At 41.0% G+C, this 18,597-nt stretch overlaps 1 pseudogene; it reads left to right on the forward strand.

The window, feature by feature from the left end:
• Window positions 1-18,597, forward strand: part of LOC132508413 (lipoxygenase homology domain-containing protein 1-like) — a 92,063-nt pseudogene that overhangs the window by 30,264 nt on the left and 43,202 nt on the right.

Consider the following 18,597-nt stretch of genomic DNA (forward strand, 5'->3'; position numbering starts at 1 on the left):
TAAAGACGTCTTTAAATTGTCCCTGCAATCCAGGGATGACCCATGATGAGTAGCCTGTGTGCCCTGCATAGATTTCCAGCCGACAGGACCTCATCCTCTGTTACGCCTAACTGCCTGGTGCGCCTCAGCGTCAGAGGGTTTACTGCTGCCGGGTTGATGGTATAGTTTTCCAAAGTGCACCAAATGATCAAATAAATACCATCTCGGTTCGTCTTTCCAGCTAAACAATCGTAGAACAAGCTGCAGATCTTTTAAAAAGATGTTTTCTGTCATTCTCTGCTTGCTCAGCCTTCCTGTGTTCCCAGCACCACCAGGGCAGGGAGCTCAGCCATCCATTCTGCTTACATGATATGTTGTCTTTCTTTATTTCAAATCCCTCTTTTCTTCATCCTCCGTCTCCCAAACCCAACTTCCTTTGCTGGGTCCTACATACAACATTCCAACCCTTAGGGGACTCCAGTATTTTTCCTTGAAAAAATTTTTAGCTCTTTTTGCTCTGTTTTTAGGTCTTCTGCATCATCTCCATGATTCTGCTCGGATCTCTAAAGTGTGTCACCAGCCCCGGCTTGAAAGGGTGACTCCTAGTGCAGATAATGCCTTCATGTTAGGCTGTCAGCATGTCTGTCACCCATTCCCACCCACACCTGCCAGTGATGCCTAAATAGACTCCTAAATCCGCCAGCCAAACACCTAGTGCTAAATTCCCCCAAGTATCTGTTGTCGTGAAAAGCCCACTGCTTATTTGCTTCGTAATTAAAATGCTATAAGATTGCCAAAACTTTTCTACATGCTACCTTCCAAAAGGGAGTCCATGATTAGCAATGATTTTCATACTTCTTAAGTTCACAAATTATTCATTTCAAAACTAAGTAGGTTACGCAGAATTCCTCATTTCCTAATATCAATGTGGTTTTCCTCCACAATTTCATATTGATTTCCTTTCTCCTTTGCAGAAGGAGATTGGAAGGTGACTGTTGTCACTGGGGATCTTGAGAATGCCGGCACTGCGGCAACAGTATCCCTTTATGTCTATGGAGAAACGAGATGTTCAGGTCCTATTATTTTGGGATCTGGGAAACACCAGCTGTTTAACCCCAACCATGCAGATATATTCAAGGTAAAATTGATATAACTTTCTTACTAAGACATATTATAATACACTCAAGATGGAATAGAGAAAAGTTTTGTTTGTTTGCTTTGGTATTGCGTTTGCATTACATTTTCTCGGTAAACATGAAATCTTTTACCCTGAGGGAGCTGGGAAACAAGAATAATGATGGGAGTATAAGACTTTTGTTTCTCCCTCGCTTTCTATTTGTATAAAGCCAAAAAGTATGTGAACTTTAGAAGGTTAAAGAATTAGAGTGAAAACATTTACTCCTAATCTTTCCATCAAGTCAGATGTTTCCATTTGGAGTATCTTTTTTGGTCCTTGTCTGTATCCCTGGCGTACGACGCTATGCTGGAAAGGTGGTCCAGCCTCCACCAAAGGTGGTCCAGGCTAAAACACGGTCTGAGGGGTCAGATGGCCAAGATTCAAATGCTGACCCTACCTCTTACTAGCATGCTGACCTCTGCAAGTTACTTAACTGCTATGTGCCTGAATATCACTTACCTCGAAGGGTTACCATGAGGATTAAATGAATTAATCCATGGAAAGTGTTTAGAGCAGTATCTGAAATGCTCAATACATGTTTGCTGTTAATATTGTAGCACATAAGCAAATTTGTAGCCCTTTATTTAAACAAGGAGCTAGTCTTCCCAGTTATAATTTTTATTGATTAAATATTATGTATATGAAATTTACCACTGCATTTACCAAAGGTAGATGAACACTTCACTATTGTTGGACATTTAAATGGCTTCTAGGTTTTAGCTATTATAAATAATGCTGTACAAAGACATTTTTTTACCTTAGTTTCTTCTTTTTACTTACCAAAACTGTCTTATTTCCTTATGACACTTTCTGAGAAATGGGATTCTCTTGATCCATTCTGACAAAGGACTTTGTAAAAGTGTCTAATTTATAGCACAGTGCCCAGCAAGACATAGTAATTGGTAAATTTTAATTGTTATTAAATCATTACTACACACCCCAAATCATGGTGTTTATTTCTGCCATATGTAGTGTTTAGTATCTTTCTTTTTTTTTTGCCCTGCAGTAAAACTGATGATATATTTAAAAAATCTTTTTAACTTTTTATTTTATATTGGATTATAGTTGATTTACAATGTTGTGTTAGTTTCAGTTGTACAGAAAAGTGATTCAGTTATACATATACATGTATCTATTCTTTTTCAAATTCTTTTCCCATTTAGGTTGTTACATAATATTGAGCAGAGTTCCCTGTGCTATACAGTATGTCCTTGTTGGTTATCCATTTTAAATATAGCCGTGTGTACATGTCAATCCCAAACTCCCTAACTATCCCTCCCTCCCCCACCCTTCCTCCCTATAACCATAAGTTCATTTCCTAAGTCTGTGAATCCTTTAATTAAAATTTCTCAGCACCTTGTTGCAAGCTACCGTATGTGACTATGGATCTATGTAAGTTATCTTCACTTCTTACCATTTTGTTAAAATAGCTTTGTGAAGATGAGTTCACGTACCATAACATTCACTTGTTTAAAGTGTACAATTTTTGGTGTTTAATATATTCTCAAAGTTGTACAACCATCACCACGCTCTAATTTGAGAACATTTTCATAACCCTCCCCCCAAAATCCATATGCAGTAGCAGTAACTCTCCAACCCCCTGTTCTCCAGCCTTTGGAAATCAGTAATTTACTCTCTATCTCCACCGATTGGCCTGTTCTAGATAGTTCACATTAAATGGAATCATACAACATGGAGTCTTTTGTGTATAGCTTTCTAAAATTTAGCATAATGCTTTAAGGTTAATCCCTGTTGTAACAAGTATGAGTATTTCATATTTTATGGTTAATATTTAATTGTATGGATAGACCACATTTTATTCAGCCGTTTATCAATTGATAGGCATTTGGGTTGTTTCTATTTTCCAGCTATGAATAAACATAATCTTTAGGTATAATGCTGCCATGAACATCCATGCTTGTGTGTGTCATCGTTTCTCTTGGGTAGACACCTAGCAGTAACATTACTGTATCACGTAGTAACTCTGTGTTTAACATTTTGAGGAGCTGCCAAATTGTTTTCCGAAGTGGCTGAAACATTTTTACATTCTCACCAGCAACGTCTGCGGACTGTTATTTCTCTGCCTTCTCACAGAAATGTATGATTGTCTGTTCTTTGATCCTAGTCGTCCTGGTAGGTGTGACATGATGTCTCATTGTGGTTTTGAGATGCGTTTCCCTAATGACTAGTAATGCTGAGCATCTTTTCATGCGCTGGTTGGACATTTGTATATCTTCACTGGAGAAATGTCTATTCAAATTCTTTGCTCGTTTTTAATTGGATTATTTATCTTTTTACTAAAGACTTTGAGCTCTTTATATATTCTGGATATGAGTCTCTTATCACATATGTGACTTATAAATGTTTTTTCCCATTTTGTGAGTTGTCTTTTAACTTTCTCAATGGTATGGGTTTGAATTATTTCTGGTGTCCTTTCAATTCAACCTCAAGGATTCCCTTTAGTTTCTATTGTAAGGCTGTTCCGCTAGTGATGAATTCTCGGAATGTCTTAATTAGCATGTAGAATTCCTGGTTGACAGTTTTTCTTTTGTCCGTTTGAAGATGTCATCCTACTGCTCTCTGATGTTTTCTAAGTCAGCTGTTAATTTTATTGAGGATCGCTTGTATGTGATGAGTTGTTTTCTTTTACTGCTTCCGGTGTTCTCCCCTTATTTTTGGTTTTCAGTAGTCTGTGTTGTGTCTGGAAGTACACAGGCTTCCTGTTGGTTTTCACAGCTACTGTGGTTGCAAGGTGGCTGAATTTTAAGGATATTGTGGAATTGGTGAGAGAAAAATGGAAGTAGATCAAGTTACAGTGCACAGACCCTTCTGTTCTTACCAAGGTTTAGAGTTTTCATTGAATAAGTACTCTTCAGATCATTGCGAGCCTTTGGTTAATTTCCAGAGTTCTTGAAATTTTGATTTCAATCATTTTTGCTATCGCATTTTTGGCGGAGTGGATACATGGAGGGACTCAATATGTCATTCCAGAAGTCATGATCTCCCCTTTATCATATTTTGTTCTATTAAACTTCTATTCCTCTATGAAATCTTCTATTTACGGCTGTGATTTCTGTAATCCGCTGCAGACGAATAAGGACCGACCTGATGCAAATGTGACTTTGCGCCTATAATATGTCATGTGACCAAATCCATGAAATTTAAGAGCTACCAGCCAAGTAGTGTTGAAACACTGACTATCTCATTACTGTCAGAACAGTGAAAATTTCCCTTTTGTATAACTGGTTCATGTTGTATGTGGCAGTGGGGCAACTGTAATGTTCTCCTGATCCAATCATAGGTCTTGAAGGGAGCCTTGATTGTAGGATGGTATAGAGAGTGGAGAAAGATTCTTCCTTCAAAAAAAGGCTTGCAAAATAATGTCAGGCTTTGCAGCAGTTTTGACAGCTACCCTCCGTAGACTACAGAGTCAACCCTAGAGGAGCACCTGAAATGTCACTGAGAGACAGGCTGGAAAAAAATGAGACATCTTTAGAAAAATGACCAAGACAAAATCAGAGCAAGGGTCCATTAGAGCAGAAAGTTCAAAGAGAGCAGGCAGAGAAGAGCTCCTAGACTGTAGGGCCTGGGCCTCGCTCAGCTGCTAACTCCTGAATCTTATCCGTTGACTGACATAGACGAGACACTCCTGCATATTCACGTTGAAAGCAGGAAAGTTTAATGACAGTGACTTGGCTGAAGTCTGTTGAATATTTGCTCATTGCTCTTGGGGCGTTCATTGTTAAATTTCCCTTGTGATCCTTCTCACTTTGAGGGCATCATAAAGGAATCCCACGTATCTTATATGGTTATTATTTGCTTATAAACCTGCCCAGAGATTCAGCTGAGCTTTTCATTGCATTTTTGCAAATTGAAACACTAAATAGTACTCTCTCTCTGTTGCTTGGGCAAAGTTAGTGGCTAAGCCCTTCACTCCTAGAAGGCAGTTTCCTGCTTCTCGTTTACTACTGTATGAAGGCAATTAGTTTTGTAGATGAATAGGTTTAATATTTATTAAGCGCTCACAGGGCATTTGCACAATCATTTGAATATCGCTTATGTTCCTAGAATAGAGTGCATCATACATTTTTGCCCTTTTAAGAACAATTTATACCAGCAGGAATTAGAAGACCTCTATTTGAGTTCCAGCTGTGACCTTTACTGTCTAGGAAATGTGGACAAACCACTTAATGTTTCTAAGCTTTAATTTCCTCCCTTGTAAAATGGGTACAATAATACCTTATAATGCTACTGTACAGATCGAAAGAGCTCACAATTAAAGCACTTTATATAAAGCATAAAACATTCTTGTCTTTATATTCCTGAGGCTGATTCTTAAAATCCTGCCCACAGACTGGGGTAGTCTTCCTGATGGGGTGGGATTTAAGATAATTTTTCAGATGAATGAGGGCAGGAAGGCAGCTTGGCAGATGGCTGGTGGGTGGCTATTGCTGGGATGGGGGTCTGTGCAGAAACACGAGTGGAGGCTACAGGCAGGAGGAAGTGCAGAGGGAGCCCAGGCTAGGCTGGTGGCCTGAGAAAGGCAGTGAGTGTGCACGTTAAGAGCAGGAACGTTTCTCTTGGGCCTCTTCATTGTCTGCAGGTTAGATGTCTATGCGGATCTACAGATTCTTAGCCATTAGCTAAATGGGGGCCAGCATGTCATTCTGATTTTGGCGAAGCTCTGTGTGGCTTTCTTCTGTATATTTCTCTTTTCTGTTCTCTCCTCTTCCCCTCCGTCCTCCGTCTTCGTCTTCTTCTTCTTCTTCTATTTATTTATGTGTTTGTTTATTTATCTTTTGGTGGACCTGAAACTTGGAATTTGGTGACATTTCGCACTGACTGCATTGGGCACGTAGGAATTGCAGCACTAAGCAATGCCCCGCTGACACGACTGACGCTCCTGTGGATGTCAGCTCCTAGGGACAATTTACCTTGAGTTTTTCCCTCAGTCACAGAAGTTGAAGTATTTTTGAATGACATCTACATCTCGACCACCAAATTTTCACATGTGAACTGTTACCGAGAAAAGCTGGTAGAGTTGCTCTGCTTAAATGCAGAAAAAACTTCAGAAACCGAAATCCCAACACAGAATAAATTACAAAAAGAAGGTAACCACTTTTCAGAGGGAATACATTTTCTCATTTAATGGCTACATATTAAACAAAAAGATTATGGGCCGCAGATAGTAATCAGGTTTTATGTATTGGAGGAATGCCAAAAAAGAATGGCTCGACCCTCCCCTTAATTAGGCCAAAAACCTTTGTGGGGAGAAGAGAAAAAGGGCGTTTAATGACGTCTGCTCTGAGATAGATGTTAGATGTTTGGTAAAGCTGAGACACGAGAGAAAAAAACATCTTTCTCTAACCCCTCCCTGGTGACCTGGTGAAATGGTGCCTTTTCAATGACCAGCACCGCGATGTGTGGTCTTCATCACATCCTCGTCTGCCTTTCAGGATGGTGTTCCATCAGCCGACCTTATTCTTCTTGCCTTTTCAGGATGCTTCTAGTTAACCTCTGCTTTCATTCTACCAAAATGCTATGCTCCCCTGTTCTCAGAATGACCCTTGTTCTGCTCTGAAACGACCGACTGTTCTCCTCCCCTTCTTTGCAAAACCTTTTGAAATACTAATCTACCCTTCTTGCTTTGTCTCTTTCTCTTCCCATTCTCTCCTAAATCTTTGCGGTTTGGGATTTTCTCCCATCATTCTATTTCAGCCATGTTTTCTGAGATCAGCAGTGAAGTACTAATTTTCCCAGTAGTTGTGATCCTGGGTTGCTGGTCAAAGGATTGTGATAGGTGTGGGTGTCAGGATCAGATCTCCTAGATTCACATTTGAGCCACTTGACCGGCTGTGTATTTGTGAGCAGCTATTTAAAACTTTATCCTCTGTAAAATGGGCAAAAAGAATTGCACCTATCTAAGAGTTGTGAGGATTGTGCGGAATATATAAAACCGATGTAAAATGTTTAGCACAGACGGGGGCACAGAGTAAACATTCAGAAATTTAAAAATATTTTTATTGCATTTGGAAAGCAAATGAACAAGAGAGTTTCAAGAAAGAAGAGGTGACTGTTATGGGCGTATCCCCCCAAAAGATGTTGACATCTTAACACTTGGTATCTGTGAATGTGACCTTATTTGGAAATAGGGTCTTTGCAGATGTGATTAAGATGTACATTAACAAGAGGTCATACTGGAAATAAGGCAGGCTCTTGATCCAGTACAACTGGTGTCCTAATAAGAGAGAAGAGTGACACATAGGGAAACGCCTGTGAGGACAGAGACAGAGACTGGAAGAAGGCTGCCGTGAGCCAAGGGTGATGGCCACGACCAGCAGCTAGAAAGAGGCAGGAAGGACTCGGTCCAGAGTCTCAGAGGGAGCACGGCCTTGCCGACAACTGGATTCAGACTTCCAGCCTCCACGACGGTGAGAGAACACGTTTCTATTGTTTTAGCCACCCAGCCTGTGGTGCTTTGCTATGGCAGCCCCAGGAAAATGAAACAGTGACCAGCAACCAGGTGTTTTACAGGAATGGGGCATGAAAATGGAAAGAAAAAGGATGAATTTGCCAGCAAGGAGGCTATTACCGAGAGAGCTGATAGGGAAGTAAAGAGTCTGTCATGGTGTGAAGAGATATGGTGGCTATAGATGTGGAGCCTTTCCCCTTACGCTTATTAGTTGAAGAGAATCAGGAGATTAGGCGGAGGCATGACAGGGTACAGAGTAGGACTTGGACAGAAAAAGGAGGTTGTCCGCTTTTCAGTGGGAGGACAAGGTGTCAGGGGAGAGACATTTTTTTACATCGAATTGCTGAAGAGAGCTGCTGCAAGTCTTAGAGCTATAGACCCCTTGAAGGACAGAGCGACCCACTGATTTAACTGCCACCAAAAGCACGGCTGGAAGAATAGGTTTCCTAAACGGGGAGGGCACCTCGTTAGAAGCATTGAGACTAGAAATTAGGATAAGAAGTAGATGTAATGGCAAATGTTAAGATGGAAATAAAGTGTAATTAGTTAAGCTATAACACTTGTTTTGAAAATGTGAATTTGTTCCAACATGATTGATATATTAAGGAACAATTTGAGCATAGCTAGAGTTTCACATGTGCTAATTATGCGTAAGATATCCACAAGAAACACAGAAAACTCCACCCAACTGAACCAGGTCACAGAGGAGTATAGAAACTACACACACACACACACACACACACACACACACACACACACGCACACGCACACGCACACACACACACCCCCGCATCCCAGGCATCTACCTCTATGTCAGTTCACTGTCTGTCACATCTGTCCATATCTGGTGTTAAAAATTTCCTTCCAATTTCTGATAACACTCCTTCCACCGCTTGACTATAACTCACAAGCTGCATTTCTTTGTACACACCTTCCCCGAGTAAATTTCATGTTTTTTCAAGGTAAAGTGCAACATCTATTGTAGTCCTTACATAGTTCTTAACCATTAACATGTATGAAACTGACTACCACTTTGATTAGGTATCTATCCTTTTTTTTTTTTTTTTTGCGGTACGCGGGCCTCTCACTGTTGTGGCCTCTCCCCTTGCGGAGCACAGGCTTCCGACGCGCAGACTCAGCGGCCATGGCTCACGGGCCCAGCCGCTCCGCGGCATGTGGGATCTTCCCGGACCGGGGCACAAACCCGTGTCCCCTGCATCGGCAGGCGGACTCTCAGCCACTGCGCCACCAGGGAAGCCCCAAAAGTTTTTTTTAAATGATGGACCTAGATGAAATGGACCAATTCAATGAAAGACACAATTTGCCAAAACTCACAAACACAAAAAAGAAATAGACAATCTGAATTGCTTATATCTATTATAGAAATTTAATCAATAATTAATACCTTTTCAAAACAGAAAGCACCAGGTGCAAATAGGTTCACTGATGAATTCTATCAAACATACCAGTTCTCCACAGTCTCTTTCAAGAATAGAAGTAGAGGGAATATTTCCTAGCACTACCCTAATACTAAAGCCAGGCAAGGACTTCACAAGAAAAGAAAACTATAGATCAACACCTCTGATGAACAAAGATGAAAAAATCCTCAACAAAATATTAGCCAATTGAATTTAACAATCTATAAAATCATTATTCACCACAACCAAGTGAGATTTATCCCAGGTATGCAAGGCTGGTTCAACATTCAAAAACCAATGAATGTGACCCATCACATCAACAAGCTAAAAAGGAAAAATCACTTGACCATAGCAACAGATCCAGAAAGAGCATCACACAAAATGTAACATGTGTTCATGATAAAAATTCTCAGTGAACTAGGAATAGAGGGGAACCTCCTCAACTTGATCAAGAATAGCTACAAAAACTACAGCCGACATCATACTTAATGATGAGAAACTTGAAACTTTCCCACTAAGATCAGGTACAAGACAAGGATGTCCCCTATCATCACTGCTTTACAAAATTATACTAGAAGTCCTAGCTAATGCATTAAAACAAGAACGAGAAGAAAAAAAGATATATTGATTGGAAAGGATGAAATAAAACTGTCTTTGTTCACAGATGACATGATCGCTTATATAGAAAATTTGTAATAATCAGCCAAAAAAAAAAAAAAAGACCTCCTGGAACTAATGTATGAGTGATAAAGCAAAGTTACAGGAAACAAGTTTAATATACAAAGTCAATTGACACAATACCATTTATACTAGCACCCCCCAAATGAAATACTTAAATATAAATTTAACAAAATAGGTATAAGAACTATATGAGGAAAACTACAAAAATGATGAATGAAATCAAAGAACTAAATAAATGGAGAAATGTTCCATGTTCATGGACAGAAAGACTCAATATTTTCAAGATGTCAGTTCTTCCCAGCTCGATCTGTAGGTTCAGTGCAATCCCAATAAAAATCCCAGAAAGTTATTTTGTAGGTATTGACAAACTGATTCTAAAGTTTATAGGGAGGGGAAAAAACCCAGAATAGCCAACACAATATCGAAGAAGAACAAAGTTGTAGAACTAACACTACCAGATTTCAAGACTTACTATAAAGCTATGGTAATTAAGACAATGTGGTATGTCTATGGTGGAAGAGTAGACAAATAGACAAATGGAACAGAATAGAAAGCCTAGAAATAGAACAATGTACAGTCAACTGATCCTGGACAAAGGAAATACAGTGGAGCAAAGAGAGACTTTAAATAAATAGTGCTGGAACAGCTGACATCCAACATGCAAAAAATTGAATCCAGACACACACCTTACACCCTTCACAAAAATGAACTCAAAAAAAGATCATAGCTCTAAATGTAAAACACAAAAATATACAACTCCTAGAAGATAACATAGGAGAAAACCTAGATGACTTTGGGTATGGTGATGATTTTTTTTTTTTTTTTTTTTTTTTTTTTGCGGTACGCGGGCCTCTCACTGTTGTGGCCTCTCCCATTGCGGAGCACAGGCTCCAGACGCGCAGGCTCAGCTGCCATGGCTCACGGGCCCAGCCGCTCCGCGGCACGTGGGATCTTCCCGGACCAGGGCACGCACCCGTGTCCCCTGCATCGGCAGGCGGACTCTCAACCACTGCGCCACCAGGGAAGCCCTGGTGATGATTTTTTTAGATGCAACACCAGAGGCATAATCTGTGAAAGAAATAATTGGTCAACTAGACTTCATTAAAATTTAAAACATGTGCTCTGTGGAAAACTGTCAAGAGAATGAGAAGACAAGACAAAGACTGGGAGAAAATATTTCAAAAGGAAACATAGCTGATAGAGGACTCTTCTTCAAAATATGTAAAGAACTCTTAAAACTCAAAAATAGGAAAACAAACAACCTGGTTAAAAATAGGCAGAAGGCCTTCACAGATACTTCACCAAAGAAGACATACAGATGACAAAAAAGCATACGAAAAGATGCTCCTCATCATGTGTCATCAAAGAAATGCAAATTAAAATAATGAAATCCCACTACACCATTAAAATGGCCCAAATTTTTTTTTTTTTTTTTTTTTTTTGCGGTACGCGGGCCTCTCACTGGTGTGGCCTCTCCCGTTGCGGAGCACAGGCTCCAGACGCGCAGGCTCAGCGGCCATGGCTCACGGGCCCAGCCGCTCCACGGCATGTGGGATCTTCCCGGACCGGGGCACGAACCCGTGTCCCCTGCCTCAGCAGGCGGACTCTCAACCACTGCGCCACCAGGGAAGCCCCTAAAATGGCCCAAATTTGAAACACTGACAACACCAAATGCTGGTGAAGATGTGGAGCAACAGGAATTATTCACTGCTGGTGAGAAGACGAAATGGTGCAGCCACTTTAGAAGACGGTCCGGCAGTTTCTTACAAAACAAAACGTACTCTTACCGTACACTCCAGAATTTTCACTATTTGGTACTTAGCCAAAGGAGTTGAAAACTTATATTTCTACAAAAACTTGCACAAAAATGTTTATAGCAACTCTATTCATAATTTCCAGAACTTGGAAGCAACCTAAATGCCCTTCAGTAGGTGAATGAATAAATAAACGGCAGTCCATCTAGACAATGGAATATCATTCAGCACTAAAAAGAAATGAGCTCTCAAGCCATGAAAAGACATGGAGGAGTCTTAAATGCATATCACTGAGTGAAAGAAGCAAATATGAAAAGCCTACAGATTCTGTTTCATTCCACCTATATGACATTCTAGAAAAGGCAAAACTATGGAGACAATAAAAAAGAAATCAGTGGTTGCCAGAGGTTGGGTGGTGAGGAGGGTTGTATAGGCAAAGGATTTTAGGGCAGTGAAAATCCTCTGTGTGATACCATAATGGTGGATGCATGTTATACATTTGTCCAGACCCACAGCATATGCAGCGTGAAGCGTGAGCTGTAATGTAAAGGGTGGACTTCGGGTGATTGTGATGAGCCAACGTAGGTTCACCATTTGCAATAAATGTACCATCTGGTGGCAGGTATTGATCATGGGGGAAGCTCTGCATTCGTGGGTGCAGCAGGTATATGGAAAATCTCTGTACACCCCCTCAATTTTCTGTGAACCTCAAACAGCTCTGAAAAAATGAAGTCCAAAGAAAAAAGGAAAACCAAGAAAAAAAACCCCAGTGACCTCTTTCATACCCATGACTTGAGTCATCTTATGCTGAGTGGCTTTACCTATTGTATGTTATACCCTGTGAAGCTGTGTCAAGTTGATTGAACTTGTTTTAAAAAGCCGCTGAGTTTATACAACTGGAAAATACAGTCAACCCGGTCAGACCCTCAGTGTTGTGTCAGTACATTAGTTATGACCTCTCTGGCAGTGACACCAGGTGCATGCTCGTGTAGTGGAAATGTTTTTCATTTTCCTAGATTTTTTTCCAGGCAGGTGCCACAGAAGGCAGATGAACATGGTCAATGATTTCTAGGCTGTTAGAGAATCCAGCCATTACATAGGGTACCTGAAACTGTGAATGATGGATCCTGTGGTACCTCGTGTTTCCCGGCAGCCTCCAGGATATATGCTAAGTGCTAAAAGGCAAACACTAATTCTTTTGAGTGGAGACCACCCTGCTCTAGTATAGAATGGATGTATCTACTACAGAAGTTGAAGAAGGTAGTGAATGTACTGTCTTTGTTTTGTTTCTTTTTTCTTAACATAGCATCAACTGGGGAGCTTAAAGATGGACATCTTCTCAATGTAAGATCATAGACATTTACCTTAGGTTTGGCTGATTAAAAAATACTGAAAACCATCTCTCTTTACAAGATCTCCTTGGTTACGTACCAGCCAAGAAGTATAACTGCTCTTTGGCAAGCAGTACGGCTCTGGCTTTTAGGCTTAAAATTTCAAACGCAGTTCTCATTTTTTAACCCCTATGTTTGTTTCCTGAACAAAATTCCTAAAGTTATACATCTTGCTGTATGTGAATATATGTGCTCTAAGAGCTCATAACTTATGTAATCAGGCTTACATTTCATTTGGTAATAGTTTTGAAGGTGTAGTTGGAATACGAGCCATCATAGATACTTAAGGAAGGGCTCATGTATTCCCCCTCCATTTCCTTTCCTGTATTTCTACTAAAAACATTCCTTGTTTTTAAAAAATTGTTGCCAGTAGTGGATGAGGAAGACCATTTAGTATCTCAAGGGGAGATGGATAGTAGTTCTCGTTCTCAGACAACACTGTTGTTAAGGTTACCGAATGCTGTGTGGAACCCAAAATAAACTGGGACACATCAATTTGTTACCTTTGTCTTTAAAGTCTGATTTGCCACAAAATTAGGCTTTTGAGAGAAAACTAATCCACACAAGCAGGTTCTCAATGGCAGAGATGTCTCATTCTTGTTTGCCTGATAGAGTATCAAAATTAATATTTATGGACCACCTGCAAAGGGCCAGGTTTGTGTGGAGTATTCTACATGGGACATTTAATTAAATGTCCTCCACCTGCTAGGATGCAGGCTACAAAATAACAGGTCACTTGAAAAGAGCAACGGGCACAGACTTTTGTGAGTCTAGGTATGCAAACTGTATCAGCCTTTCATTATATCACGTTGTCCATACGTTTAGAGACTGAGGTACTCTAACAGATTTCAAAGAACAGGGCAGGGGGTATCACTCATCCTTCAAAGAGAAAACTCTTCTAAACTGGGAATAATATTTTCCTCTTTTTAGTCGGAAGTAATCATAGTAGTTACTGGTTAGAGACTTCCCTCTCTAAAATGTGCCACAACCTAGGCCATCATATCACTAATCCATTCACCCCTTTGACTGCACGGGTATAAATTATGACGTATTGGATATGTTTTAAATCATGGGGATGTGATGTACAGCAGGGAGACTATACTTAATAATACTGTATTGTATATTTCAAAGGTGCTAAGGGAATAAATCTTAAAATTTTCCAACACAAGAAAAAATCTGTAATTATGTATGGTGACAAATAACTGGACTTATTGTGTTGATCATTTTGCAGTATATATAAATATCAAATCATTATGTTGTGCACCTGAAACTCATATAATGTTATATGTCAGTTATACCTCAATTAAAAACAGTTATAACCATCGTAGCCATGAAATTTCCTCATCAACCAAATGAAGAGGAGGTTATGGGATGCAGAGTTCACTGAGGTACAATAAAGCTCTCTCTTGTCCCAGAATCAGGAGGAGTGAAATGTTTGCCACTTGGCGATCCCTCAGTAAGTGCATGGAGGTTTACGCCATCCCATTAACTAGGCTGCCCTCCCCGCACAGCTGTCCACAAGGTGGTCTTAGGATGCCTGGTGTGAATGGTCAGAGATGGCCTTGCTTCTAGGTCTTGTCCAGCGTCCCTCGGCTGTCAGTAGTGTGAAGGTGGAGATGTCTGCATCCCCTCACATCCTGCACAGATTTGCCATCAGCCTAAGCTTTGGATGGCTTTGATTTAATACTGAGGTTCGTAACTTGTGGGAGGGTCACAGTCCTGATCTTCTGAGATCACTTGATTATATCACGGATTAAGACACCTGATTGGTCACTATAGATCATGCCTGCAGCTTCCATAAATCTTCTTAATGAATCAAGGAGATGGGAGCAAGGCTCTCTTTCCTATTCTTTAGTTTTCATTTGTATTCATTCTTTGACCATTTCTTTCTTAAAACTCTTACAAGGGTCTGGTGCACAGTTGTTGACGTACATTTGTTGAGCTCTCTGAAAAGTTGGTCGTTGTGTTACCAGGAGACCCTTGATGGCCACGCTCCATTCAACCTAGATCAACTTCACAGAGTCCAGCAAAGCTTCAAGTTCTTTCTGTGCCAATATGATCCGTCCCATTGCATAAATAATGAATGAATCTCATTTTATAATGCTAATGAAGAATATGAGCTCTCCAGGAAGCTAAAAGCTTGAGTTCTAGCAAATATTTGAATAGCTTTTAATTTATCCAAGTGATTGCGCTCTGCCCTTCAACCTTTGTTACTTAAGACATTACCCACATCTTCCTGTGTTTATTTCTCAACTCTGGGCAATGACATTTGCTTCCTTCACTGCCTTTCCCAGGAAAGAATGTGGGTCTATACAAGATCGAATGTGCTCTTATTAACTTGGAGATAGTTCTAAAGTTTAGAAGTACGGACAGCTGGTTAACACCTTATGCCGTCGTAAGTAAGCAGCTCATTTTTCTCATACCTTGTCTGTCTTCATTCTGCAACATGCAGAACTTGTATCAGGACCAGTGGGAGTTATGTTTCTGCTTCCAAAAGAAGCCTAATTCTCACAGGACATCAAAATAGCCTGCTCAGATAGTATTAGCAACAGGGACTCGGGAAGAGATGCAGTCTGCAGCTGGCATTTGAACGACGTAAAAGACAGATGCATGCAGTATGTAAGTAGTTGGTGACTGTGTTGGTCAGAAGAGCCTTAAATTCAAACATATTCTCTGTATTTATTTCAACCTTAGGCCAGGAAGACAGGCTGTATATAAAGATGACTGTTTCTTTTACAGCCATTGTACTGTAGAAGAAATAAAAATCTATCTTGTTTGGTGACTTTGCTAAGGGAAGAAACAACAGCACTCTCTCCTAGAGCAAACTGTGCAAAATCTACTTTGATACTGAGAACTGCACGCCTGACATTTGCAGGGACACTTGCCATCGTTAGGGGGATGCTGGAAATTAAGTAGCAAATTAAGTAGCTCTATTACTTCAGGTGGGATTAAGACCGTCACTTGTGATGCAGTGTGAGAGTGAGAGCATTTTCCCCTGAATGGCAGCGTGAACGGGGGTGCTGAAACACGCTTGACAGTGTTCTAGTTGGCAAACGCTAGCATTTTAATAAGTCAGTACTGCCGAGAGTTCGATGTAAGAGCTCATCTGAAAGTGAAATAAACTGATGTAAGCTCAGACCAGCGAACACTGTCACCATCCTCAACAAAGTGTACATGCGAGTTTGGAGCTCATGTATGAGTAACCTTTCAAAATAATGCACGCGTCTGATCACATGCTCTAGTGAATGCCATGAAAATCCCTGCCATGGTTTTTGGAGAGAAATAAACATAATTTATATTTGGCATCAGCATGAACTGGTAATTGTCTTGGGATAAAAAATACTAAGCAATATTTTAAAATCACTTGCGTGCTGGAGAGCTCTGCTTCCCATAAAGCAATCAGTGAGAGGAGATGGAAACTAAGGTGATTATTTAGATCTCAGCATAAAGATTTTTGGTGTTTTCTGAACATTTGAAATACTTAGTCCTGTTTGGGGGCAATTGTTCCCTTACAGCTAGTCGCTGATCACTTTTTAAATACATTTTTAAAAGCTCTGCGATTCTATCTTTTGCCTTTGGCCATTATTTATTATTATTATTATTATTACATCTGATTGTCCAAGTGTTGTTCCCGGAGAATATTCAAATCCCCTTCAAAGGCATGGAGCCTCTTAAAACTAACCATATATTGAATTATTTTTTCCCTTCTGTTGGAAAACAGTTGGAAATAAGTTGACTGTTAACTATTGTTCCCAAGTAAGTCCCACCAAGATCCCTGTGTTCCTTTCTCAGCGAGATAAACTTCACATTATTGCAACACATGACACATGTAATGCTTGCACAGTTCCTGTGGAGAATCCCTGTTCAAACGCTGTCCTGGTTACTGTTTTATGTTGCTTCTGGAGAGGAAAGAAGGGCCCGCCCAACATGACATAGAAGATTCACACTGCGTGTCACCACAGAGAAGGGCGTGGAAGGTGGCACCAACCCCCTCCCCAGCTTTAAAGCAGGACCTGTTATCTGGCCAAATCTTTATTTCTGCCACTCTCAATGATAAGAGGTTCAAATCTGTGCAAATGCATTGGAAAAAAGGATGCAGAACACATGTGGAGAGCCAAATCCAGGGTGGTTCTCTTTGTCCGTTTGGGCTGTTATAGCAAAGCTCCGCAGACTGGGTGGCTTATAAACCACAGAAGTTAACTTCTCGTGGTTCTGAAGCCTGGAAGCCTGAGACAAGGGTGCCAACGCGGCCGGGCTCTGGAGAGAGCCCTCTTCCAGGTTGCTGGCTTCCAGCTTCCCACTGTATCTTCACGTGGCCCAAAGAGGGCAAGAGAACTCTCTGGGGACTCTCCTATAAGGGCACTAATCCCACTCCTGAGGCCTCCACCCGCATGACCTTATGACTTCCCACTGTCCCCACAGTGCCATCACGCTGGAGGGGTAGGTTTTCAACATGTGAATTTAAGGGGACATACAGTGGTCATCTTTGAATGCTGTGAAAAGTAGTTTTGTGTAGAGGGTGAAGAGATAGCAGAATAAACCCTGCAGAATGGTCTCTAGGTCCCTTGCTACCATGAGATGCCCTCCTCCTTGCTTATTTTGAAAGAGCCAAAGTAAGTCCAGGCTTAGAGCAGGAGAAGCCCCTCATTTTGACAAGCACGTCATGTGAGGGTCCATCCATTTTGCTGTGTGTGACATGCATTGTGCAGCTTTCCTTGTAATTGTTGCTGCTTCCACCTAAACCAGACTTGTCCTTATTATAGGGCCCCCTGCCAGGATCACCCCCAAACCCACCGTCAGCATATTCTCATCAGCGCTATTTGCAATTTTAATAATAAAACATGACATTCCTTGAACCCTAGATGCACTTAAGTCAACATTTTGTGTTTCTCCACAGCCCTTCCCGCAGCATCACCTCCTGCCACACACAGGCCCTCAAATATCTGTGAAGTGGGTAAACCTGAGACTGCTAGTGAGTTTAAACACATATTTCAAAATTTAGATTTCCTTATGGGTGGAATCCACAGATTAAAAAGGTTGTGGTAGGGAACCCTAAAGTTTCCAGGTTTAACTGATTCCAGTTTAGGGCTTGATCTTGATGGTTTTCATGGAATCCAGGATTGTACAGATAAGTCCAAATGGGTTGCCCACTGACAACGTGCTTCCTCTCTTTCTGGTACCCAGTGAGGTTGGGGACAGAGCTCAGTCATAATCGAATCAAAGCATTTTATAGAAAAAAGTACTTGTGGAGTCAGTTTTAGGAACAGTCTGTATCCTGTTCTCTAAAACTGGTCTGTAAATTACAGAGTGGCACAGCTGTGTGATAGTGAGACCAAGAGAGGAACTTACAGAAGTCATCAACACCACCAGAAATATGGACATTTATAAGATTTTTGTTCCCTTATAAAATGCACATAGTGGCTCCAATCATATGATAATACACAGATTAATGTTCAAAACATTTCATCAGGACTTCCCTAGTGGCGCGGTGGTTAAGAATCCGCCTGCCAATGCAGGTGACACGGATTAGAGCCCTGGTCTGGGAAGATCCCACAGGCCTCGGAGCAACTAAGCCCGTGTGCCACAACTACTGAGCCCGTGTGCCGCAACTACTGAAGCCCACTTGCCTAGAGCCTGAGCTCCGCAACAAGAGAAGCCACCGCAATGAGCAGCCTGCGCACTGCAATGAAGAGTAGCCCCCGCTCGCCACAACTAGAGGAAGCCC

This window comes from Lagenorhynchus albirostris, chromosome 17 (genome assembly GCF_949774975.1).
Source record: "Lagenorhynchus albirostris chromosome 17, mLagAlb1.1, whole genome shotgun sequence".
NCBI lineage: Eukaryota > Metazoa > Chordata > Mammalia > Artiodactyla > Delphinidae > Lagenorhynchus > Lagenorhynchus albirostris.